Below are 10,822 nucleotides of genomic sequence, written 5' to 3' on the forward strand. Positions count from 1 at the left end.
CAGAAGTGGATTTCTTCAGGACTCACTTTTAACCCCAAAGAGAAGGATATTGGTGTTCAAGAGGAGTTGTTATAGAAAGATAGTGACCTTCTGCATCCACCCTAACGAGGAATCATATAGGAAGACACAGCCGAAAGAGAACCCACTGCAGAAGGTTGTACAATGGAAGTTACAGCTATTCAGGCATATCTGCAGAATGAACAAACACACAAAAAGTTAAGACCCAGGTATTCAGCATAATGGATGGTCCGAATAGAAGAGGCAGACCCCACAGAGAATGGGTCGATGATGTGGTAGATTGGTGCGGAGCTAGTCTACAGAAACTAAGCCACTCCGCACTGGACAGGGAAAGATGGAAGGAAATAGCGAGGGAGGCATCGGACACCAACAGGTGTTGAGCTCATGGTTGTTGACGACGATAAGGGCTAAAAGGGTTCTTGAGAAGTCACCAAATCCACCCCCAGCATTGAGGCAGGACCAAATAAACCTGCATCTGATGAAGTGGGTCTTTGCCCACGAAAACTTATGCTCCAACACTTCGGTTAGTCTATAAGGTGCCACAGGACTCCTCACTGCTTTTGCAAATAAACCTAGCGCAGCTTTGATGGGTATTTCTCCACCCTGCTCTTAAAAACCTCCAGTGATGGGGGGGTCCAATCTTCCACTACTAAAACTAACCTTTAGTTTAAATGGTTTTCCTAATACCTAACCTAAAAACCTCTTGCCGCAAATAAAGCCCATTACTTCTTGTCCTACCTTCAGTGGCCATAGAGGACAATTGCGCATAGAGAACATCGTCTTTTGCCTTAATATATTGGAATACTTATCAGATGTTTGTTTCCCGGTCTCAAAACTATCCAAGGTGGCATGAGCAGATAGCTGCATCCGTATGGACTGTACGTTAGTCAATGGGACTTCATGGAGGCACTAGCTCCTGCCTAGATGGATTCAGCTATAGGATCGAGGCCTCCTGAGGAAACACACAGTACTGGCCCAAAGCTGTTCGCAGCTTTCTGGTTTCATGCAAGACAGCTTTGGGAGAAGGGAGGGCAGATTCAAAAAGCTTTCAGAAAACAGTAAGTGCGCTGCTCCCACCGTCACCGTCTGGGTTCCAATGGGTCTCAACGTCTTGGCAAGCCAGGCAACCAGCTTATCTCTGGCTGTCGCATCCATATGACCAACAGATCCTTCAGCGGGGATCTCGCCTAACCAGCTTTGTGCCGACAGCTGCACGAATTCGCCCTCTGGGTGGGACAGCTTTTTCAGAAGAGAAAATCCAAGTATTCCTTCTAGGGAAAGGAGGTGGAGAAATCTGCATGACTTGAGCAAGACCAAGACCAGATGTGACCAATATTTATTCTTCTGTGGTGGCAGCCTGGCTCCGTATTGATCGTGAAAATGCAATTGACACCCACGTCTCTTAGACCTTGTAGCAGTTGAGCAGAGACCCCATCCATCACAACATTTAAGCAGGCACTCAACTTTAAGATTTCAATGGGACCAAAATGCATCCTTAAAAAGTGATTTGCTGAAGCAGAGCCCAGATCTTCCCCTACTTCCTCCCACACGCACCACCAAGCCGTCAATTTTTACGGCTAATTTTTGGTCAAAGGCTTTTTGCCATTTTTATTTAAATACACGAATATTTTAGTGGACTTTTGCATTTCGTTGTGTTTTAGAGAAAAGGCTTGGCTGGCAAGCATACAGAAGAGAGGTCATATCAATAGCTTGCTCTATTTACACACAGAGGAGGTTTCTCTCCCGATCATACAGTGACTGATTGCAGCGTTGTATATTTTAGGAGGACTGACCGAGAAAGATGTCTTTGCAGCGCCCATTTTCAACCCGGATATAAAATGTTTTGTATTGTTGCTAGAGAATGCCAGAAGAGCAGATGGTTGTCACAGAGCACTGCCTGCCGCAGATCAATCTCTGCTCGATAAATGCCAATGGAAATAGACTTGCAGCCACTACTTAGTTGCTAGGTGGGCCATGTTGGTGTTGCAGGTGTCTTCACAATTGCTGTACTCCTGCTCCGTGGGGGGAGTGGCATGGAACCGTTTTGGGGGATGGATGCAAGTGGAGAGCCACGACAGTGACTTGTGTCATTTAATATTGGCGCAGAGAAGCCATTTTCCCTAGTGCTGGGGAAACTGAGTCTGGCTGAAATTCCTCCAGCCCTTTCCGCGTGCAGCTTTGCCTGGATGACATTCCAAATCCCTGGGCATCTTTATGTTCCTTTACTCGCCCACACGGAAATTCCTGCGTTCTGCAGAGAAACGGACAGGAATGCTCCCGCCCTGCCTTCTCCCCAGCTGGTGGCACCAGTAAAAATGCATTACATTTTGGCAAAGCACCTGACTTTGGAGGGCGAGGGGGGGGGCTGGGCAACAGAGATGGGTCATTAATGCCGACATCCACCTTTTGTGGGCCCCGAGGACACCCAAAGCTGTAGAGTGTGGATCCCCCTGAGTACTTCCGTGGCCAACCCCCCCAACCCCACATCAGTGGGATAAAGCCCAGGGAGCAACTATTTCCTCTCCCCAAGTGACTGTCTTGGCAGAGGCACCGTGTCCCAAACATCCCACCGCTTGGCAGTTATTGCTCCGGCATAATCCAAAGCAAACCCACCCCAGTGTTTGGAGACTTGGCCATGTGGTGGACAGTCCTTTCGGCTGCCTGCCCACCCTGTGGCTGTTCCCTTTGTTTCAGCTCCCGGCACACAGGGATGCAACCGACTGGCAGACAGAGCCCAGCTAAGGGAGATCATAAAGGTCTGACCCCCCGCAGCTCTATCCATGGCACCACTCGTATGGGGTGAAGAGCTGGTGGGGCGTCACAGCTCACCAATCCCCATAGCACTTAGTGCAAGGCCTGGGTAAAAGCACCACACGCCGCACGGCAAGGGAACTGACTTGCAGAGACAGGCTTAACCGGCGGTGCCGGGCAGATCACCAGGCAGCAGGGCTTTCTGACAAGGCTGCCCTCCAGGGCAGAACGACCTGGGTCAAGGCCTCCCAAAACTGAACAACAGATAGTAACCCTGACGACGCTGACACCGCGAGACGCTCCCCAGGAACCTGAGCCAGCACCGGCTTACACCCTGGAAGAAGCATCCCATTCCAAATCTTGCAGGAGAGAGGCTCTCTCCCAGAACGTGCTGATCTTCAGCCTTTGGAAAGGCAGCGGCATGACTCAGGGCTCTCCCTCGGGCAGGTCTGGAACGCCTGCATCTGCTTCCCAGGCTCCATCCCCTACGCGGGCCTTGGAGACACCAGGCGGGACAGACAAAAGTTAGCTTAGCCATTCCCGGTGTTCCAGAGCCTGACGAGGTCCTTCCTCTCTGCTCCCCCACTGCCCCCCCACCGTTCCGACGCCAGCCCCTGCAAGGAAAGCCGAGGTGTCGCTGCTTTTCCACAGGGGGAGAACTCTGAAGGCAGGTCCTCACAGCGCGGCCTCGCAGAGACAGGCTCCGGGGCCTGTTCTGAGCAGAACGGGGCAGAGGAAAAACAAAGCAGAAAATGGCCCCTGAAAGCCACACTACCTCCTGCAGGGGCTTCTGCAGCCCCCCGGTAGAGTCAGAGCACAGCACTGGGTAGAGCAGCCAAGCCCAGCCCCCCCTCTAGCAGCCTGATCATGCTGCATGCAAGTTCTCTAGGCAGCCCGGTTTCTTGTGAACGTGCAGCCTCAGCCAGTTCGTCCCCCACCAGCCTTTGTCCTTTCGGCTGCCCTGTAGGTAGGAGGAGACGTAGCATAGCTCCCTAAACGCCACCCGGCCGTTCTCCTCCCAACAGCATTCAGCCCACACAACATCTCAACCCAAGCAGCCAGCCCAGAGCGTAAGAGCCTGTGATGTGCCGCCTTACCCACACCCAGGGAGCTAAAAAAAAAAATATCCAGTTTTAATTAAAAAGTGGGGAATGTTCTTCATTTAAGTAACGAAGGCTGTTTTACCTCAGGGCTTTTTTCTTTCTAAAAATAACCCCCTTTAAAACGTACAGTTAGGACAACCTATTAAGGCCAAAATGTACTGCAATCTAGTCACACCACTTAACATGGAATCAAAGATAATATTCCAGAGCTGCTCCGTCGCCTCCACCTGGGAGGACAGGCCCAACGGAGCTTCCAAGAGGGTCTCGTTCACCAGCAGAGGTTGGTCCCATACAAGATATTCTCTCCCCTGGGCTTGTCTATCATGACAGACACTGTTAATTTGTGTCTGTACGGACCCAGCTCCCCACAGGCAGACCCCCCCTTCCCCCGGAGAGACAAGGCCACGTGCCAAGGGACTAGCCTGGCAGTGCAAATGCCATGGCAGCAGCCACGTGTGAGCCCACGAGGATGACACGAAAAGGGCCGAGGGCGCGGGGCCAGAGCTGGACCAGGAGAGCGATTAACAGAACATTTAGCGGCCCGAAGCTTTTACCTGCCACCCACCCAGCGGCTGCTGCCTCTCCACCCTACCGCCCCCTCCGCCGGGGACCTACGCTCACCCCCATTTCAGGGGAGAGAGGGTCTGGGGAGCTCAGCTTTTGACACCACAGAAACCGGACCAGACCCACGTAGCCCGACATTCCCAGGCCCGGCATTCACACACTGGCCCTTGGATTGCCTCAGATTTTAGCCCACAGGCTGCAGGCAACAGTGATTTCCAGGGCCAAGGAGGTATGAGGCAGCCGCACTTGGACTCTAGCAAGGGATTCGCATAATACAGCCCATCAGCATCCTCAGGGGAAGGGCCCCTCCCAGCAGCTTGTCTCCCACCACAAGGAACCCGACTGCCCGGCCTCCTGCCAAGTCACCCCCTAGCGGAGTGGGGCAGACAGACCCCTCTGCAGCTGGGACGGGGCAGGCACCTGGGACTGATGCTGGAATGGGGCGGGCTAAAGGCAACAGGGGCTGGAGTGGGGGAGCCAATTTCGTCTCAATGGAAGCACGCGGGCTCCCTCTGCTGGCAGGAACCAAGCGTGCGCCCTCTGTCCTGGCACCAGCAGGCTCCCCCAGGAACAAGGGGGCCGTGCAGCACGGGAGATGCTACACCAGGGCTGGGGAACCTTTTGTGGGTCGGGGGCTGCTGACCCACAAAAAAAAAAAAAAATCAGGCGGGGGCAGCACAAAAGTGAGAAGCATAAAAACAGGCCCCTCCCTGCCGTGGCCCCCGGCTGAGCAGAAAGACGCTCCCTGTGTTCCCCTCACACACCAGAGCCCGGGGCTCCCAGGCTAGTAGATTTTGTGCTCTGGGGTGGAGTCAAAAATGTGGGGTACAGTGTCTGGGAGGGGGCTGTCAGGCACCGGGCTTGGGCTGTGGGTGGGTGCAGGAGCCTTGGGGGCCAGATCCAGCTGTATGTCCCCCACCCCTGCGCTACACCCTACAGCCCCCCCCTCCACACACACTCTCTTTCCTCCCCCCACACTGACTTCCGCTTACTTCAGCTGCCAGCCAGGAGCCACTGAGGCAGGCGGCACATGTGGCCGGGGTCTCACTGAGGAGTCAGCCTGGCACAGCTGTCCTGGTTAACCCCCAGAGCGCACGCGTCTGAAGCGTAGTTTCTAAGCTCACCAAACTAGACACCTCCTGAGCAAGGAGCTCACCAGCCAACGGAGCAAAGCTGGTGAGATTTGATGAGTCAAACCACTGAGCTTGGGCAAGCCAGTTGTGAAGTGAAGGGAATTTGGCCTGTTTTATTTTTCCCTGTCTATATTCCCTCCCGATTCACCCAGCAGGCCCCCTTGCTGAAAGTGAGCATGAAAATTCCCTGCAAACTACAGGAGATTTATTAGAAGATACACAAACAACAAAAGAGGTTAACCCTGAGTTAGCTGAATATGGAAGGTTTGTCCGGGAAGACTCTTTACTACAGATGAAACTACAATGCACTTTGCCTCAGATGCAGAGCTGCCCTGTCATAAGGCAGGAAAACCGTGCCCTAGTAATTAATCTACTTTGCTGTATTCGTACAGTGCTTTAGTTTAATGGAATTATCGGGAAAACCAGGCAGGAAGATAAAAAACTAGCTCAAGATGAGCATCCCTCACCAAACACTCGAGGGCTGTTACAGGACAACGGAGGAACCACTCGCTTTTAGGAGCCTGGTTTGACAAGCAAGGTCAAAAGCCCAGGAACTGCCAAGAACAAAGGAACGCCGGCTAGATGGCGTGAGAGTCCCTCTTTCCTGGCTAAAGAGAACAGGACACCCAGAACTTGTGGGGAGCTGTGTGGGAGGCAGAAGGACGTAGGCCTGCCTGGGCCACCATCACAGAACGGGAAGGTGTGGGGGAGACAGTGAGCTGAGTAGACTCTCTCCTGGTTTAAAAGTGTTTGTTTCTCTCAAGAGTGGTAGCTGCGGGGAGATCTAGCAGCCTTTGGGCTCAGAAAGCGGCCCGGTCACTCTGCACCCTGACTCCCGCCGGGAAGACCCAGACGTGGGCTGAACTCGGGGGGGGGGGGCTTCTGGGTGAATACGGAGGGCACACAAGGCGCAGGGAGAGTTGCAGCATTCCCCGCCTGGAGAAAGAACACCCCAAGCTGCTGCACACAGAGAGCGGAGACACCAGCCACCACAGCTCATCAGGCAGCAGCGCCATGCGCCGACTCAGCCTTACACAGGGAGCACACACAAGAACTCCAGTTATCGGCCCTCACCAAAAGGGCAAAGTACTTACCATGCTCCTCAACAGGCCACCACATGCTCGCTCCGTGCACTGCCCCTCTCTGATTTCCCAGCCTGGCCTGCAACCGCTGACTGATTAGGAGATGAGGCTCACCTGTACAGAGGGAGGCAAGCCAGCTGTTCAACCCTCTGGCTCCTAAGGGGGCAGCAGCCCTATAGGACTCCCAGGTGTGGCATGGGGGTGCTATCTACAAGCCCTGGCCAGGGCAGATGTCACAGCCTCCTCTTCTTTATGAAAATTGGCTTATGAATATGCATAACTCAAAGATGCCTTAGGCATAATGCCTCACATGATACGTCCTTTTTAACATTACCACCTGCTGAATCTGTGTATCTGATTGCTGTGCATGTGGCTTTCTTGTATGCAAAGTTAGAAATACCAAGTGCGGCTCTGTTTCTAATTCTGAAAGTGCCAAGGAGCATTAGTGATACTCCACAGCTTAATGGCCCCATTCAAAGTAACAACCTGTGAATGGGTTGGTTTTCCTGTAAGCCTGGATTGTGATTGGCCCTGCCAGGACATGTGGCCAGGCCACCTGATGCTGCACCCCATTTTGAATCTGGTACTTTTCTGGTGAGAAAAAAGTTGGACCTGAACACAAAGGATTCCCACCTTGGGCAAAGGAGATAGAAAGGTGAGAACAGGAGTGGCCCTAGATGAGCTGCCGGCAACTGGCACCCTAGGCGAAACGCACGGAGTCCCTGCCTCCAAAGCCCTCAACGGCCATTTATCTTGGTGCCCTAGGCAACCACCTAGTTTGCCTGTATTGCTGGGCCACCTGTGAGGCACATTGTCTTCTCCTCAGCCCTTTGAACACACTGAATTGCTGGAAGGGAAGGGAAGATTTAGCTTCCCGAGTTCGACTCTCTTAATTGGAGGGATAGTTTATTTGTATTTTTATTTATCAAAATAGCCCTTTACAATGACATGAATCTAAAGAAATACAAATCGACCCCTTTGCAATTGTTATTTATTTAGCACAGCTGAATTTGGCCAGGTAAAAGGAGCACAGATGTACAGCTTACCTAGCCTTTGATTCAGGTCGTGTTCCTTTGGGCAACATAACCACACAGGCGTAAGCAGACATCTGTCCAGATCTTCACAGGTTTGCTTGGAGCAATTCAAAACTATAGGAAGAAGTCAGAGAGAACCGTGACAATCCAAAGGATGGACTAGTCCAGCATCATATATATTTGGTTGAAAAATAGCCTTTACCAAAAAAATTGTCTCAATTTATTTTGAGAGGGATTGTGTCACATTTTGGGGGATTGTTTTCTTTAAACCTGATAATTATTTTCAACATTTTTTCTTCATAGGTTCCCCTCCTTTCTTCTGAGACAAAATAGTGGGAGGAGAAAGTAGTCACGAGAAGAAAATCCTGAAAAATGTCTACAAGAGCTGCACTAGATCATGGATACTGTAGTTCAAGAGAATGTCCTTTAGAGGGGACACCTCTGCCCATTTGTACAGTATTCCCTTTGCTTCCCCGCTATCAGTAAGAGCATCAAATGTGAGTTTTTAATCCCTCATCACCGATTCTTTTCAGCTGGCTGCCTGCACAGATTACACCCCCACGCTCTAATGAACAGCTGAAATAGGAAGGTACACGGGGAGGGGTATTTTTGTGGGGGACAAAAATATCTAAACTCAGCATCAGGTTCCACACAGATCATTAGAATGGAAATCAAATAGGAGCAAGGCAAGGCCCAGAACAGCTAAGTACATTCACTCAGGGACCATGCAGAAAGTGCAGCACACGCAAAGAGACAAGCAGCTGTTGGGAAGCTTTCTGCACAGTCATAATAAAAATGTCACAGCCAAGCTTTCTGGAAGCCAGTAGGTGCTGCTAGGGGCTTAGGGCTTTTGAAAATCCAGCCATTTATACAGGAGCTAAATTATAGGCCCTTCATTTTTTCAAACCTTGACCCAAATGAATGGCTAAGAAACCTCTGTATATTAAAAAAACAAACCTATTCAGTGCTAACTCAACCTTTTTAAAGTCTGAAAAGAAATGGAGCCAGCGTGCATAGTAAACAGGGATCTCTCTGTATCAGAGCAATAGCAAGCATCTCCACGCAATTGTAGCTAACCATGTGGCTGAGTCTGGCTGGTAGCAGAGACTGAAGAATTTGTAATTCTTACTGGGTTACAAATGAGGGGAGACAGTTTCTGGCAAGACCCAAACAGTCACATTTTGAATGGCTCTTCAGCGGGGCAATTCACACTGAATGAGGCCAGCACTGGCATTGAGGGCAATACCCCCAGCCCATCTGATGGCCATCAAGAAATCTGTCATGTGAAATAAACCCTCCAATTGTCCTGCTAGCCAGTGATCTCCAAAGCCCGTGTTTCCATCCCTGCTAGAATCTGACAGCACCATTTGGAGACCAACAGTTTCTCCTTGCAGGAAGTGTATCAATCAGCCTCTGTGGGAAGCTACACCCTTAGCATTCCTGAAGCAACCTGGAGTAAATTGGAACTAGCATCGTACTTGGGGTAGGGAAAAGGGCCGTCTCCTCCTCAGCTGAGCTCCCGCGCTAGCATAAAAGCACCTCACACATAGGACTCTCTGGCTCTGGGCTGAGGTTGACAGGCCAGACCTTCGGGACAAAAGCTCATTTTAATCTCATTGATACACACACACAAAAAGCAAGAAACCGATCGAAGGTTTCCCAAGATGCCCCCGGCAGAGAAAGCCGGTTACTCTGCAGGTGTTCATATGGAACTGTATTTAATCCGACTGACACCACCAATGATTATTTCCCTACTGTTGCCTTTGTAGGCGCCATCATTCAGCAGCTGGAACAGCCCCCGAAGCCGACTGAAATAAAGGCCAAGCCTCCAGCGGGGTTTGCTCTGTCCGTTGCCATCCAAACACCACACTCCGCAAGGGGAAAGGCTGCAAGTTGCACTTTGGTCACGTCTCGGGCGGACCCAGACTGCCGCTGAGAGGGGGACTTTCCAGCTGGGGCAGATGGACCCTCCGGAACGCTGATTGAGCTCACGTGCTAGAAACAGCAGCATGGGCAGCAGCTCAGGCTACTGATAGGAGCACCGCCCTGTCAGAGCGCGAAGGCAGCTAGCCCGGCCATGCTACTTTCTGCAGCGCAGCAGGAATTACACCTCCCCACTGCTAGATCAGGGACCTCCCAACTTTTTACACCCAAGATCACTTTGACTTTAAAGGCAATCCAGGATCTACCCTGTCCCTTCCCCCAGACCCCACCCCACCACCCACCCTCTCTCCCTCCCTCATCTGGCTGGGGTAGGGAGTCAGGAGGCGGTGAGGGCTCTGGGCTGGGGACTTGGGGTGCAGGAGGGGGCAATGGGTAGAAGCACTGGGAGGGTGTTTGGGTGAGGGGGCTCTGGGCTGAAGTGCAAACGGGAGTTCGGGGTGCTGGCTCTGAAAGGCAGCTCAGGACTAGGGCAGGGGGTTGGGGTTCAGGAGGGGACAGGGATGCTGATTTCTGCCAGGCAGCACTTACTGCAGGCAGCCCCCACTTGCTGCTCCTGGAAGGGGCCAACGCACCCCTGTGGCCCCTGGGGTGGAGGATGGGGGCACATGTCTCCACATGCCGCTCCTCTGACAGCACTGCCCCCCCCCCCCCCGTTCCTATTGGCCAGTTTCCCCTTCCCAGCTAATGGGAATTGTAGGGGCAGTGCTTGGAAGCAGCAGCATGCAGAGACCTCCTCCTGCCTGCATGTCCTGAGCTGCGCTGGCCCCTTCAGGGAGCCCTGTGATGCTGGGGCAGGCAGGGAACCTGCCTTAGCAGCATCCCCACTGCACTGCCAGAGATCACCATCAACTAGGGGGGTCCCCGGGGTCAGCCAATCGATCACGATCAACTGACTGGTGACCACTGGGGCAGATGTCTGAAGAATTTTATTTACCAAACAAAATTAGGAAGAATGCAGCCCTCAGTCCACTTGACTACTGCCCCACACCCACCACAGCTGGGCTCCTCACCTGCACTGCAAAGCATATTCTGGGGAGCTAGAGAGAAGGGCCTGTGACTACGCGGAGTATCCAGCAGTGAGTGGCGTCAGGGAGCCATAGGTCAGCACTGAAGTTAAACAGTGAACCCGAGGGCTACATCTGGCACGTGGGGTGCTCGTAACCCCATGCCCCAGAGAAAGCATGCTGCAGCCA

Source organism: Pelodiscus sinensis, chromosome 4 (assembly GCF_052426305.1).
Source record: "Pelodiscus sinensis isolate ZL-2025 chromosome 4, ASM5242630v1, whole genome shotgun sequence".
Classification (NCBI taxonomy): domain Eukaryota; kingdom Metazoa; phylum Chordata; order Testudines; family Trionychidae; genus Pelodiscus; species Pelodiscus sinensis.